This window comes from Anabrus simplex, chromosome 1 (genome assembly GCF_040414725.1).
Source record: "Anabrus simplex isolate iqAnaSimp1 chromosome 1, ASM4041472v1, whole genome shotgun sequence".
Lineage (NCBI taxonomy): Eukaryota > Metazoa > Arthropoda > Insecta > Orthoptera > Tettigoniidae > Anabrus > Anabrus simplex.
In genome coordinates this window covers 746,755,499-746,772,585 of record NC_090265.1, presented here as the reverse complement: position 1 = coordinate 746,772,585, position 17,087 = coordinate 746,755,499, and the positions used below count along the sequence as shown (strand labels likewise).

Here is a 17,087-nt window from a genome sequence, read left to right as displayed (position 1 = left end):
TGCTACACTGGAAGGTATCAAATACACTCATTATGATTAGGCAGAGATTCAGAAACCAGGTGTTGGATTGAAAAACTTTCCCAGGAGCAGACGTGGACTCTGACCATAACTTCTTGATCATGAAATGTCATCTGAAGTTGAAGAAATTGAAGAAAGAAAGGAATGCAAGGAGATGGGGTGTAGAGAAGTTGAAGAAAAAGAGTGTGAGTGATTGTTTCAAGGAACATGTTGCACAAGGACTAAATGAAAAGGATGAAGGAAAGACAATACAAGAAGAGTGGAGAGTCATGAAAAATGAAGTCAGTAGGGCTGCTGAAGAAACGTTAGGAAGGAGGAAAAGATCAACTAAGAATCAATGGATAACTCAGGAGATACTAGACCTAATTGATGAAAGACGAAAATATAAGAATAATAGAAATGAAGAGGACAGAGCATAATACAGGCGATTAAAGAATGAAGTGGACAGAAAGTGTAAGGTAGCTAAGGAAGAATGGCTGAAGGAGAAGTGCAAGGATGTCGAAGGGTGTATGGTCCTAGGAAAGGTAGATGCTGCATACAGGAAAATCAAGGAAACCCTTGGAGAAAGGAAATGTAGGGGTATGAATATTTAGAGCTCAGAGGGAAAGCCACCTCTAGGGAAAGAAGACAAAGCAGTAAGATGGCAGGAGCATATCCAACAGTTGTATCAAGTTAAGGATATATATGATTTGGTTCTGGAACAAGAAGAGGCTGTTGATGCTGATGAAATGGGAGACCCAATTTTAAGGTCAGAGTTTAACAGAGCTGTGAGAGACCTAAATAAGAACAAGGCAACTGGAGGTGATGACATTCCCTCTGAATTACTTACTGCCTGAGGAGAAACCAGCATGGTCGTCGCCATAAGACCTATCTGTGTCGGTGCGACGTAAAGCCCCTAGCAAAAAAAACCCAGCATGGCAAGGTTTTTCCATTTAGTGTATAAAATGTATGAGAGAGAAGTCGCATCCGATTTTCGTCAGAATGTTGTTATACCTATTCCCAAGAAAGCCGGTGCTGACAAGTGTGAAAACTACCGCACCATTAGTTTAGTATCTCATGCCTGCAAAATTTTAACACGTATTTACAGAAGAATGGAAAGACAAGTTGAAACTGAGTTGGGAGATGACCAGTTTCTCTTCAGAAGAAAAGTAGGAACACGTGAAGCAATCCTGACTTTACGTCTGATCTTAGAGGATTGAATTAAGAAGGACAAGCCCACGAAAATGGCGTTCGTAGATCTAGAAAAGGCATTCGATTATGTTGATTGGACCAAGCTATTTAAGATTCTGAAGGTGACTGGGATCATATACCGAGAACGAAGAATTATCTACAATCTGTATAAAAATCAGTCTGCAGTGATAAGAATCGAGGGCTTTAAAAAAGAAGCAGCAATCCAGAAAGGAGTGAGGCAAGGCTGTAGTTTGTCCCCCTCCTTTTCAATGTTTACATAGAACTGGAAGTAAAGGAAATCAAAGAGGAATTTGGAAAGGGAATCACAATCCAAGGAGAGGAAATCAAGACCTTGAGATTTGCCGACGATATTGTTATTTTATCTGAGACTGCAGAAGATCTCGAGAAGCTGCTGAATGGTATGGACGAAGTCTTGGGTAAGGAGTACAAGATGGAAATAAATAAGTCCAAAACAAAAGTACGGAGTGCAATCGAACGAAGGCAGGTGTTGCAGGAAATATTAGATTAGGAAATGAAGTCTTAAAGGAAGTCGATGAATATTGTTACTTGGGTAGTAAAATCACCAACGATGGCTAAAATAAGGAGGATATAAATTGCAGACCAGCACAAGCAAGGAAGAGTTTTCTTAAATAGACTTTCATCTGGAGCGTGGCAATGTATGGAAGTGAAACATGGACGATAACTAGCTCAGAAAGAAGGAGAATAGAAGCTTTGGAAAGGTGGTGTTACAGAAGAATGCTGAAGGTGAGATGGATAGATCGAATCAAGAAGGAAGAGATACTGAATGGAATCGGCGAGAGGAGATCGATTTGGCTATATTTGACGAGAAGAAGACAGAATGATAGGACACCTCTTAAGACACCGAGGACTTGTTCTGTTGGTTTTTGAAGGAAGTGTAGCCGGTAAGAACGGTAGGGGTGAACCAAGGTATGAATATGACAGGCAGATTAGAGCAGATGTAGGATGCAATAGTTACGTAGAAATGAAAAGATTACCACAGGGTAGGGTGGCGTGGAGGGCTGCATCAAACCAGTCTATGGACTGATGACTCAAACACACAAGAAGGTTTTTACACGTGCATCTCTAACTAACTTTCATTTTTTACGTTTGAGTCCTTGATAGCTCCAGGTATTAGTAAGTTATCTTATATTTAATATTGGCTTTTTTTCTTATTTTTCGATATGCCATGTTAACTCCGTTGTATGATCGGACTGTGTGCGTGTGAATTTTAGTACTTGGTTGATACGTATTTTGATTATGAGGTGGTCCAGCGTATATTGTATATTTGTGTCAGCCTTCTCGCTTACCTTAACCATTAGATTGTGATTGCCGTTCGTGTCATCGCGAGAATTCTATTGCCTTGTACGAATCGCGGTCGTGATGGGAATTCTTCGCTGCGTTGTATTGCACGGTCTTGTTACCGTATTCTTCGTGCATGCACCATACGCAAGTTCCTGTGCCCATCTGCGTAACCCTTGGGTGACCTTGGGGTCGATAAATACGAAATTATGGTACGGTACTGTTGGATCTGTGTACCCTGTCTAATATTTGCATATCAGTACCGAAATGTATGGCGGTGTGGATGAGTGCGGAGGTGTGTTGATATGTGTCGTATCGATTGCCCGTTTCGTTTATTCATTTCCATTTTATCTGTGTTCTGAGGCTTGTAGTTTCGTGCCGGTGTTGGCCTCTCACTATATTATTCATTTTTATTGTCAGCACGTTTAATTTCTTCGGTCCCTACATTGTTCACACAGTTTTGACCTCAGTCACTTATTTTGTTTTTGCTGAATGAGCTCACTTACCCCTTTTTAACTTCCTAGAGCTCTCGGAACAAATATTACTTTTGCTTGTTCCTTGGTGCGTGGGCGGATAACGACGGGAATGGGATTGTTGAAAAAATAAGATGTATGCGGGTGGATGAAATTGCATGTTCTTCAGGAATGGCATATCCGCAGGGAAGAGTGACCTTCGTTGGTAATTACAAAGAAATTGTCCTTGATGATTTTAATAATGTTCTAACCCTCAGCGCAATTGCATTCAGCAAGTTAGAAATACAATTTTATATGTTGGAATGTTTGCTGAAGAATGGTCGTGGGTACTACCCAAAGATCGACGATTGACTTACGTTTGTATTTGCTACAATTTCTATTCTTGTTTCAATTTAATTCACTACTTTTTAAATTTAATTTTCTTTGACTGAATAAACCTCGTTGTTGATACATTTGCATTTCATTCGAGTAGCATTGGACTCTTATTAGTACTAATTTTAAGAGCCCGATTTCCAGCTCAGGGTCTTAGTCATGCGGCTTTTCCCTGTCACGGTTCACGGTTTTGTGCTCACGCATTATATTCCGCGGATGTTTTTGGTTGCCGGGGATTTACTTGGGGCTAAGGTACGATTCGGTATTTTCACGACACCATTTTGAGTAGTATTGGAATTCGGATTCGCCTAAGAGAGCAAGCCTAACCTCATGGAGGGGTCTAACATCATGGAGGGGCCTAACCTCACTTTAACTGAGAGATGCCCTTTCCGACGCCATCTTGAGTAGTAAGGCAATGTGTATGCTCGCGACGCCTTTTTGAGTAGTAGGGCAATGATGATTCGCGCGGGAGAGTAAGCCTAACCTCATGGAGGGGCCTAACCCCACCTTTACGGATAATTTCCCTCCCCGACGCCATCTTGAGTAGTAGGGCAATGGGGATTCTAGCGATGCCATATTAAGTAGTTGGGCAATGTGGATTCGCGAAAGAGAGTAAGTCTAACCTCAAGGAGGGGCCTAACCTCACAGTTACGGTTAGATGCCCTTCCTGACGTCATCTTGGAGGGGCCTAACAACACATGGCATAGTTTTACGGACATATGCCCCTCCCGATGCTATCTTGGAGTGTTACGGTCAAATGACCTACCCGTCGCCACGTTGATCCTCCCACTAGAGGCGACAAGAGTCCAGCTCAGGTGGACCTGTGTTATCGCGTGGTCTGCTTATGTCTTTCCTTCTCCATCCGACAGATTAGTAACGTGACGTTACAGCGTGAGTGATTTTAAAAAGGTCAGCTCATGGCTTTATGTCTCCATCCGACAGTGACAAACAAGTCCAAACCCACATAACTACGATGACGTGATCTGATGCTTATGGCTTTACGCCTCCATCCGACAGACTGTTTCCGGCGGGTCTGACCACGTGCCATACTAAGATTATTCTGTTTTTAACATGCAGCGATGACGTCGACATGGCCATGCATGTTTAGACTTGTTCGTTATCAAGGTCACTCTCTAGTAAACTCAAGATTTTATAGATGGTATATGTGTGAATTTTTCTTTAGTCTCTGAGATACTGTGATATAGTGTAGAGCGCTTTATTCCATCATGACAAGAACATTAATAGTTCATTAATAGTTCATAAACAAGGATTTAAAGTAAGCGGCAAGAAATTTGTGTTCAAATCGGTGGCTATATTTGATTGCACTGTGTTGTGGGCGAAAGGACTCATCAGTTTAGTATTTAGCCCACCTTTCCCTTACTGTTTGCAAACACACGAAGACAAAAAGCAGACTCAATGGATAGAAAAGAATTTGTTTCTACAGTGGGAAGAAAAAGTAATACCCTATCGTTTTCTATCTTTGATCATGAACGGTCGTTTGTCAAGAGCAGATTTTTTAAAGGGTTGTGAAAAGAAGGAATGGTTGCGTACCCATCATTTAAGACTCTTTACAAGGAGCACAGTGGAGAAACAATTAAACAGTCTTTACGAAATGTGCGCATGCTCGTTGATGGGTTGTGTAGCAGTGCATGTTGGGAGGTGAACAACATATGTAAATTGCAGTGCCGAAATAACGTAAGTGTGAAAGAAACGTTTGTAAAGACATCATGTCATTTACATCTGATACTAAGTGTAACGCAGTTAAAAAGGCAATCGTAAAATTTTATGCATGCAAAAAGAAACTAAACACTTTTACTGAAGAAGAGTTAAATGCATTACCAAGGGCATTTTTGGTTAATGTAGTTGCGAATGCTGTAAATAATAAGATCTGGGACAAGGTGCCTCGTGAGTGGACTCAAGATCCTGTTTTGTCAGTGCTTCAAACGTGTAGTTTACGTCATGAACACGTGCGTTTAGGTAGGAGATCTTCTGTAAGACAGTGTCGTACATGTCAACTGATTAAACTGTATCACGGACCTAAAACTAACGAGTTGGCTTCGCTTATAAACACTTCTCATGGCTGCGAAGAATGTAAACAAGAAAAAGGTGAAGAAACGTGCTGGGAGAAAGGTGAGGAAGCATGCTGGGCATGGACTCATCAATAAGGTGACTGATCTTCTTCCCTTTGAGCTTCAACTTCCTAGTTACCAGTACTGCGGCCCTGGAACACGACATGACGTCCGCTTGGCACGTGTTGATCCTGGTATTAATATGTTAGATGCTGCCTGCAAAGAGCATGACATTGCTTATCGCCAAAACAATCCTGAACTAAGACGTGATGGAAATCTGCTTAGTAAAGCTATGCAGCGTATGTCCTCACCTAATGCTTCAGTTGCAGAATAGATAGCAGCACTTGTCGTTGCCGGTGCAATGAAAGGAAAACTGTTACTAGGTAGTGGCATTAAACAGCGAAGACAGTAAAATAATCGATGTAAGAAAGTACAGAAGAGATTTACTTGGAGGAAAAATGTATATATTCTAATATAAATACGAACTGTGAAATATATTGCAGGTGCTGTTTTAATTTTTTAATATTAATCCTACCCTACAACATGTCCTCAATTAACTAGTAGTAATAATGTTGATTTGCATGTTTAATCTTGTCTTATAACATAGAAGAAAGGAGAAGTAGAGGTTCGAGAATAAAAAACTCCAGTTTTAAAATACATCCTCTTTATTAATGCATGAATTGAAGTTGTTATTAAAACCAAGCTATTTGACATACAGTTTATTTCCATAACGACGAATAACACTTCGATTAAATAGTGAAAAGGATATTTTGTTTTCAGCAGTCCTTCGTTGTAGAATCCTTCTTCAATAGGCTGACCTCTGAGATTGCGAAATAAATATGTATCTGGATTAGTAAGCTTGACACTCTTGACTTGAAAAATTTCTGTGCTCCAGTTAGGAGTGTATCCTTTTGCAAAGATAGACTTGCGGTTGTTGATGCGAACGAAATCACCTTTTTAAAGCGATGGCGGTGCGGAACAGCCGTTTTGAATAAAAGGTGAACAGCATCTAAGCGTGGCGTATTCTTTTGAACAGACGTGGCTTTGTCCCCATAGTGCGATTAGGTGTATCGTTGTAGGTAGACACGAGTCTAGGTAGCAGTTCAATCCAACGATATGAACAATGAGCTGAAAATTCTCGCCACATCATTGTTTTGAGTGTACAATTAAAGCGACCTATAACACTTGCATTAGATTGCTGACCGTGGAGTAGTGATGAATGCCAAGTAACTTGAGGTAAGAAGAACAATCCTTGTTGTAAAACTCTTTACCTGGATCAGTTTGAAGAAGTCTTGGGCAGGGTTTCGATTGTTCACCAACATGTTTATATGTGTCTTTGACTTGAGCTGCTGTCTTAGAACGCACAGGTTGTGCAAAAGTAAACTTAGAGTACACACCGATGACAGTAAGAAGATACTCATACTCCTTCTTGCTAGAGGCATAGGGAATCATTTCTACTAAGTCTGCTTGCCAAAGATCGTCTTTTCCGCGTGTAATAACGCATCTGCGACAATAGGTGCGACGTGCTGGTTTACGTAACTCGTGTGCGATTGATATCTTTATAGGCGAGGTATTATCTTGACGAGCCATTACTGAATAATACTCTCTCTATTTCTAGAATTTCTGATTCGTGACCTGTGTGACCAGCATCTTGCGAAGCTCTTAGAAGTTGTAGTCGTTTAATGAGTAAGTTAGAGTCATTCCAATATCTTACGTCTACACACGGCAACAAACGCTTGTAGATAACATTAAGACCACGTGCAGTTGGTTGATGTGACGGAAGCAGCTTAGAAATAAACTCTCGATACTTGTAACTCTTATTTGCATTTACAGCTTCTGTCCTCTTGTAATTACGTCGTGTTGCGCCATTATCAAAAAGTACTGCTATATTTATTAAGATCATCTTGTGAAATTATATCCTTGTCAGGTATTCGTGAGAAAATAAGTCCTTTAGTAGGTTTATAGATTACACTTTATGATAATTCTGTTCCTATTAATATTAACATTTGCATTACCTATCCAGAAACAGTCGTCTTCGTAGCGAATACCGTAGGTTGTGTCAGTTTGACCTGTAAAGAGTTTTTCTATATAAGGAGCAAAAGGAGAGATCCATAGGTATTTCGAATAAAAGTCCTAAAATGATTACGATACTCTACCGTGATCATAACCTCAGACAAAGGAGGTAGATCTTGTGTTGATGTAGTAGGTGTTACAGCAATAACATCCGTAAATTAAAAACTTAACACGCTTAGATGGTAAAGTATAGTTACGTTCTTCTTGCTCATCATCATCTTCCTTATCCTCTTCTTCATCCATATCCTGCTTCACCTCTTCTCTTCTTCTCTAAGCTGTTCTTGTTTATGTTTCTCTTCTTCTTCATGCTTTCCTCGGTCATGCTTCTCTTTATGACATGATGTTTGCATAGAAAAACTAGTAGTAGATTGCGGCAAAAACGTAGAATTAAAAATTTCTTCCTGTGGTGTACCTAGTTGCGTTTTCAAAAATAAATCAGTATCTGCTTGAATACGTTTAAGCTCTTTAAATTTCCGTCCAATATTGCTTCCAGCAAGGATTATATGTTTTGTAATCTCTTTGGTGGATGTTAACATGATGGTGGTTTTTGATCAAGTGGTGAAAGCAACTCTGTGTTAATGCATATAAAATGATCAAAACCTATGCGATATCGTCCATACTGAACATCACTTTTTTATCAATAACTAAAAAGCCGTAATGTTGTGATGAACAACATGTAGCAAACATACGTTTAAAGTCATTGAATGTCATATCAGTATTAACATGAACATCATACACATGCCGCATGTTGCGCTCATCATGCCGAAAAAGCACAATAATATTTGCGATGTCGCGTAACAACTGCTTAGACACACGAGAATAGGTTTGACATAAATAGATACAATCTACATATTTATGTCGCCCCATACTAAACTATGCACGAATAACGTTTTACTGTTTTGTTGCGACATCGTCAAAGATCATAAGAGAATTGGGAAGCACATCATCCGGTGATGGTACTTGCTCATGTGAATTAAAAATATTTTATTCCATATTTAACCAGATCGTGCATTACAATTTGTGTAATAGTATATAGCGGTTGATAGAGTGATTGCGAAAATGTAAATATCCTCGAAGCGTATACCATTTAAAGAAGTAATGAGTGTGAGTAAAAGATGTGTCTTTTCACATCCCGATGAGCCAGATATAATACACCGAATAGTAAAAGGAGACAACGTTCTTTGACGTCATTTGTAGTTATACTAAAACTAGGTAAGAGATGTGGCACAATGTCACTAACAGGTAGTGTGTCTTGCTGCTTTATAATCTTCATGATAACTGAGTAATAAAGTAGGCAATCGTATATATAGTATATATATATATATATATCAAACGAAAAAACAGGTAACTGACAGTTCATAATTTGCTCTTGACGAGTAAAGCTGGTGAAACAACGATATCCAAACGATATGAAGAAGAAAAAAGCTAAAACTGTTACATGGAAATATGTTGTAAAGGCTGCACAAAAAGCAATTCGAGGGGAATACAATCCGCGTGTAGCTATTACTAAGGCACTACGTGCAGCAAAAGCGAGAATTTCTCCAAAGTGCAGAGCAATGTTGTGTAAACGTGCACGAATTATTCCTGTACCAAAACGGGGAGGGTTTCTTCCTGCGCTGTTTGCTGGACTAGCAGCTGAGGGTCTTTGCTGGGTGGTGCTAGCGCTGTAGCAAGAACTGTTAAGGCTGTAGAAGAAGCGAAGCAACAGTTGAAAGAGAGTGAACGTCATAACAAGACAATGGAGGCAATTGCATTACGAGGCAAAAGCGTACACATGAAGGTTGAGCCGTACAAAAAAGGGCTTGTCATCCACATTTCTCCAAAAAAGTCTACTGAATGCACTGCCACCTCGAATATCGAAGAAGTTTTTACGTTTGCTAAACTACCTGTAATTCATTATTATCGAGGCGTGCATATGCGCGATCAACTACCAGCGTGCCCACGTGAACGTGAGAATGCCGTAAGTAACTTAACAGTCGCGGACCTGGAACTCATTACGTTGCCTACGTAAAACGTAAATCTAAAGTATGGTATTTCGATAGCTATGGAGACTTAACTTTTCCATTTCAGCTCATGCGTTATTTTGGAAGCAGAGCAGACATTGTTTACAATAAAAACCGTGTGCAAAAATTCAATACATGCATGTGCGGACGGTTGTGTCTTATCTTATTATATCAAACCCAGACAGTAAACAAAAAGCATTAGTGTGCACGTCATGACAAACGGTAAAAGAACGTTCGCTGTACGCGGAGAAGGACCTGAAACAATCATTTACTTTAATCCACCGATCGAACTCGGTTATCAGCCACATAGTCTTGGAATGTGTCGCTTGAAAGCTACAATAAAATCTATAATGTGCGTGATGACGTAAACAAGTTCTATTACGATGAGTATGTGCTAACGCTACCATCATGCAGTTATTCAGTAGACGATATTCATGACATTGAAAGTACGTTAATTGAACAGTTTAGAGAAGTGAGTTTTAATAATCATAATTACAAGTTCTCAATTACTGTAAGCAACATCACACATACAAGTGTTATTGAATCATCATTAAAGATTGACTTCAAATCACAACCTGATTCGATTGGACCATTGATTGGCTTTTCATCAAGGTAGCTCATACCGAACGTACGTTACGAGTCTGATCAACCTATAACACCGATGATTATCATGTGAACATTACTTGTAATATTATTACAGACTTGAATAGTAATCAACAAACTTCGCACGTCCTGCACGACTTTATTATTACAGAGGAACGTGGATATATTATTCGCGAGAAACCAGCAGTAGTTATTTATCATCCTGTGTCTGTAAAACACATTAGTAACATCACTCTTAGGCTTGTAAATAAACATAATCAGCTTATTCATTTAGATCAGCACGCGTATGTAGCTTACAAATTTCATCTCAAACCAGTATGAAAAACATCTATAAAACACGGTGTACATTCCGAAGACATACATGTTTGCGAAGACTCGTCGAGTTAACAGATAACCATAAGCAGATACTCCAAGATTTAGGTTATACTCTACAATAACAAAATAGAGGAAATGCTAGACATTATGAATATAGTAGAAACTCATGAAGGTGTAGAAGTGAGCGTTATTCTTATCAAACTTTTACGTTTGAACTGAATAACAATGATGAAATTCGCTTTATCACTAATCAGCAAGATGTATACAACCTACCACACGAAAGCTACCTCTATATTGAAGGACGACTAAAGAAGCCAGATGGAAGTGAACCAAGCGCATCTCAACTAAACAACCTTGGTCTAGCTTTTCTCTTTTCTGAAGCGCGATATGAAGTCAATAATGTGGAAACGGATAGATCGAAGAATGTTGGCATTACAAGTGCAATGAAACTCTACCCTTAATTTTGTGATGAAGTAAGTAATCTTTTACGGATGGCAGGATGGCGTCCCAAAGCTACTAACTGGATGATTAATGAGGACGGAACTTTTACAGGTATGTTATAATTGAAACATATTACTGGCTTCTCAGAAGACTTTAGACGTATTATAATCAACGCAAAACAAGAGCTAATTCTGCTCATTCCACGTCGGGAAGGGCAACTAGGCGTAAAAGTGAGGTTAGGCACCTCCAAGATGACGTCTATGAGGTTAGGCTCGCTCTCTTATGCAAAATCCGGAAATCGGCATAGCCCTTCTACTAGGGGGTCAATAACCTCGGGTCAGAACCCGCATAGGTATACTACTAGGGTTCAATGACCTCGGGTGCTGACAGCAGAAAAATGCTGACGTGGCTCAGAATCCCCCTTGCTCTACTACTCCGTATACCAAGCAACAATCGCCTTTAATCACTCACTGCATCATTACCGTTCCAAAACTATGTACCGTATGCGACAGGGACTTACACAATGCATCAAATTGTCAGACGGTTATGTAAAAAAGTTCGTGCAAATTATTAGCTTTCAGTAGGGTATGAAATGAACGCTAAAAGCGATGACATACTGATAGGAAACGTGTCTGCATTTGTAAAGTGGAAGTAGTAGTCCATCTAGTTGACTTTCTGGAAACCTGCTCGCTGGAGACGCCGTGGTGACATAGGTTAAGTGCGGTGCTGTTAATATAGCTGCGTTTGGTAGGTGGATTCGAATCCCACTTGAGCCTGTAAATTTTATTCGCATTTTGTACATCGAGAATCATCCACAGAACCAATGTATCCGAATGCCCTCACGTCGTGGGTTATTGATTTATTTATTCATACATTTATTTATTTATTTATTTATTTATTTATTTATTTATTTATTTATTTATTTATTGATTTATTTATTTTGACACTGTTCTAAGCCATTAGGGCTGCTTATGTGGATGTTTTATAAGCAGGGCTGTATGAGGATAGAATGGTTGGGGGTTTGAATCCTCTTGACTGAGCAACAGCTTATTAGCGTAGTAAGTGTTCGAATAGATGGCCTTCTGCAGTAATGCACGTTTCAGCACACCGTTGAACTGCCATTCGGGCTCTTTGCAGCATTGTAGGTGTTACGGATTCACAAGCTTCCGTAATATGGTTTCGAAGACTTCGAGGGTTTTCCGGACGCTGAGCGTATACTACATCCTTCAAATAGCCCCATTGGAAGAAGTCCACTGGCGTCAAGTCGGGCGATCTAGCAGGCCAGGTTACAGGTCCTCCCCTTCCTATCCATCGACCGGGATGTGTAACATACAGGTAGTTGCGAACATCTGCTGACATGTGAGGGGGAGCTCCGTCTTGTTGATACAAGATGGTTACACGCTCATCCAGGGGCACACCCTCTAGCAGCATTGGTAGTTGGTCTTGAAGAAACTGTAGGTACCGGGCTCCTATCAAATGATCCTCAAAGGAATATAGTCCAATTAGGTGATCACTCAGTACACCACACCAGACATGTACTCCCCGTCGTGCCTGAAATGCTGTCTGTCTTACCCAGTGGGGATTTTCAACACTCCAGTAGTGCATATTATGAAATTGTGCCTCGTCCGAAAATAAAATGTGAGATACAAACTCTGGATCATTTTCCACTTGCGTCAGTATCCACGCACAGAAATCATCACGAGTTTCGATTCGGGTGCCCTTGTGAAACGGATGGATTACAGAAGATTAGGTAGGGCTACCGTTAACCTGCAACGTTACAGGCGCAGACAATCTCATTTGCGAAATGTTCTCGCTAATCTGAGAGACCACCGGGGTATTAACCACTTGAGTAGGGGTTATGCAACCTATAGGAACACTTGAGCTGTTCCCTGTCCGTTTTAAATTACATTTAGTTTTCGTTGGTGTATCACAGGAGTTTGCCCTAATCGCCACTCTTTTGATCAGTTGTGAAAAGCAATTTTTGGTTTCACTCTAAAATGTAATAGTATTTGGTGCTTCCTCTTACCTTCAATATTGTATTTGTGGAATTTGTTTTGTACTGAGATGTATTTGCTTAACTCTTTGAACTTAAGGCAAAGCTCTTGTCTAGCAACATCTAAACTGTATTTGTCAAAGAACGTGTACGTCGTGGGGTAGTGTGTGTGTCTAGGTTTGGTGTGTAGCTGAATTTGTTTCGGAAGTTAATTTGTATTCCCGATTTGTAAATAATATTTTGAAAACAATAGATCACTGTCGGCTTTTCGGAAAACCGCAACCTTCGCACCTCCATGGCCCTTGGATAAGGTTTCCCAGTTTCCTTTCCACTTTCCTGGTTTATTATCATCAAGTTTACCGGTGCTGTTATCGGCGGAGTTCCGCGTAGTTCATCAGATGTTTTATTGTGTGTGTAGTGTTTTAGGTACCGTGTAATGGCACTTAATTTCCTCCCTTTAACTGTGTCTGGTGTACCCGCTGAAATGCCGGTCATATATTGTTAGCAGAGCAATCGCGTGGTTGCTGAAGAAAAGTGAACGGTGATCGTGCTTAACCTAACTCTGCATTAAGTTCGAAAGTCGTATATCGCTTTGAATTTTGTTTCTACCCGTCAGGATGGCTCGTTCTGTTCCTAATCCTTTTCATTTGAGAAAGTCAGAACTAATTTACGAATTGAAAATCCGAAAAATTAATTCGACAGGCTATGTCAGAGATGACACTAGCCTGTTGAAACGGTCTCTTAATTTGCCGAGTTACCTGAGTTAACTACGGACGAGTTGCGTGAGTCTTTGTCCGTGGTTAAAGATAGGTTAACAGAACTCAACGCCATTCTTGTGGCCTTTTGTGCTTCTGAGCCCTCGCATGGCCAATTAGCGCGGGTTAAGGCGCACTTACTACATTACCTGGACAGAATTAGGGATTTGTTGACTCTCGAATTGCCGGAAGTTGAGGGGCAGGGATGTCAAGCCTTACTAGTACAGTTTTCGAGATTTTTCGACAGAATCAGTGGTTTGCTTGAAGGGAATAAGTTGAATAACACAGATTGTGAAGTTCAAGTGTCTATCCCATCTGAAATGTGTGAAAATGAAATACTCCCTAGGCCTCGAACGCTATTGGAAAAGAACAAGAGTTGAAAATAGCAGTCAGAGAGGAAGGATGAAAGGGATAAGTGGAAACAGTGCAAGGGCTCAGCAAAGAGCCCCGTGGACACCAACTCACACTCCCAAATTAAGAGCCACTGGGGCCTCATTTAGTAACCTCTTACGATAGGCCCCACCCACAGGGGAAAGCCGGAAGATCTAAGAAGGTTGGTGGGGTTGAGGGGAAAGTGAACCATGGTAGAGAGAGTGTTATGGGAGATGTTGAGGAAAGTAGGAGGGAAGAAGGAGTGAAAGGATAAGTTGGTGGTAGTTTTCCACGTTAGTGCCAAGCAGGAATAAGTACTGTGTGTGATCTAGTTATGACAGGACGGGAGGAGTTCACGGGAGCAAATATTGCTATCAGTAGAATATTGTGTACGAGGGTGATTGAGGATTTAAATGAGACTATGGAATGGGTATGTGGGAAATTGGGAGTGAGAATTTTAGATCGTAATGGCCGGGTAAGAGAGACGGATCTACACTAACTTGATCTGCAATAGTATGTACAAGTTAGGGAGTTTTTTAGAGAAGTTATAGGGAAACAGGGTGCACTAGGGAGCGGTGATTGTAGCCAAGTAAGGATGTCATAAACCGTATAAGTATTGTAAGAAATGAGAAAAATTAAGTAACTTAATATATATTTATTTGCCAGAATTGTAGCATGAGTCGAATCATGGCTGAGAAGTGACATTATAGATGCGGAAATGTTCTCAGGGAACTGGAGTGTTTATCACAGAGAGAGAACAATAATGGTAGGAGGGAGAGTATTCATACCGGGAAAGAAGAATTTGTTAGCTATGAAAAAGTTAACAATAAGAAATGACATAATATGCAACTTGAATTTTTGTGGTGTACAGGCTTGGACTGATGCTATGCGGGGAAAGGAACAGAAAGGGTGGTGATTGTAGCAGGTGATTTCAATTTACCAAATGTTAACTTTGAGGTTAATGAAAATGACAGAAAGTATGACCAACAAATGGTAAGTTAATCTGGGAAAGCCAGCTGAATCAGAAAGTGATAGAACCAGCTAGAGAGATGCACTGCTGTTTAAGTCTGATGAGCTGTATACAGAAACGGAAGTGACTGATGGTATAAACGATCACAAAGCTGATTTTGTTCTTATGATCAGTGGAAAATGGTAATTAAAAATTTAGCAGCATATGAGATGGGTTTAAAACAATTGCAGACTTCCTTTAAAAAGAAGTAAATTAAAGGCCCACTATATCATAACACAGAAATAAAAAGATTAAGAAGGAGGTGCAGGTAGACAAGTAGTGGAAAGTTGGATTTTAAGAGTTGGTTAGGAAGTTTTCAGGACTGTATGTGGAGAATCTGGAGATGTGTTACAGAGTGGAATGAGAAAGCGTTACGAACCACAAGACACCAGAACATTCTAAAAAGCGTCTCACGGTGCTGCTGTGCGCTTTCATGAAGGGGGAGAATCAGGAAGATGACAACAAGGATATGGGAACTTGTGAAGAGCTGAGTGTAAAGTGGTGCAACATTTGAACGGTTTTCATTAGTTTAACGTGATTCTGATTTCTTTAAAGTATTAAGAAAAACAAGTATACTGGCAGAAAATCATGTGCGTAGTGCTACAACCCATGTCCAGAAGTAAATTCTTCATTATTTCAAAAAATAATTATAATTCCAGTAAATTTTCTGAGTAATTTAAGTTGCTTCAGAGCACGAAAACCAGTGAAAAGTACAACTGTCTGCCTGTATAACAAAGTCTATTGCCCACAATGCAGCACTCTAGGGGACTTCAGTACACAATATACTTTACCCTGTTCTGTATTACATCTACCTGTTCTCAACGGAAACTTGTGTATAATGGAGGGAAAACTGTGGTACCATTTTCACTGTAGCATTTCATTTCAGATTTCAGCTCCCGGTGATTTTCAGTGAAACGATTCAAGTCATATACGTCAGCAACATTCGCACTACTATTGGCGTAGTCTTCTGCTTGGATGTTTGTGAAATTTGCATGATTGAGGATGACTTGTAAGTCATTTCAATCACTTCGTGTATTTTGACGGAATTTTCATGGATGTGTGCAGCTTTGATTATAGAAAGATGTTTACAAAAAGATACAAGTGTCGAAAGCTAGAAAAGCAGCTGGGATTGAATGGCCAATGGGTTGGGATATAGTGGTGGATGTTATCTGAAATATTTTTTGATTAATGTTCTTATTTACCAAATGAATAGAGAGATGCTATAGCAGCCCGTGTATGTAAAGGAAAGGATGATAAACACAAAGCAGATAATTACAGGCTGTATTGATTGTAAGCTCTGAAAATTACTAAGTGGTTTGATAAAAGACAGTTCATGTTTGACTTAGGTTATTCCACTGAAGCTCAACTTCTAGGATTTCAGCAGGATATAGGAGGTATCTTAGATTCAGGAGGTCAAATGGACTATATCGCTATTAACCTATCCAAGGGTAGATAATGGGAGATGACAAAAATGAAGGCTATTGGACTAGACAAAAGAGTGACGGAATGGGTACCTAAACTTCTAGAAAATAGAACTCAGACAATTAGAGTAGGTGAAGCATTATCCAATCCGGTAATGATTATGAGGATGGATATTGCAGGGCATTATTGCACCTTTATGTTTTCTTATATATATGAATGATATAAGTACAGGACTGGAATCAGAGATTATGTTATTATGTTTATAAGTACAGGACTGGAATCAGAGATTATGTTATTATGTTATACTGTGTAGAGTAGTAAATGAGTTTGGAGGATTGTGGATGACTACAAAAGGACCTTAAACACTTTGTGAGATGGACCCTATCGGGAATCACTGAAAGTACTTCAAGGGCAAGAAACCAATTAGAGTATGGTTGCAGTGTATGGGACGCACAACAGGGTTACTTTATACGAGAAATTAAAAAGAACAAAATAAAAAGTAACACAATTTGTTCTGGATTATGTCCAAAAGGGAACAGTGTTGCAAAATGTTGCACACTTTGGTCTGGGAAGTCTAAATGGTCGACTAAGTGGCATGTTACATGTGATAAAAATCATTTTTGGGTCCGTATTGAAAGTATTGGTATTAAATAAACTAGTTTTATTTAATATAAGTGGC

General features: G+C 39.8%; 1 protein-coding gene across 5 annotated transcripts in view; it reads right to left on the bottom strand.

Moving 5' to 3' along the window:
• LOC136857483 (F-box only protein 25) overlaps positions 1-17,087 on the bottom strand; it is a 653,389-nt gene that overhangs the window by 180,019 nt on the left and 456,283 nt on the right. The window lies entirely within an intron of this gene.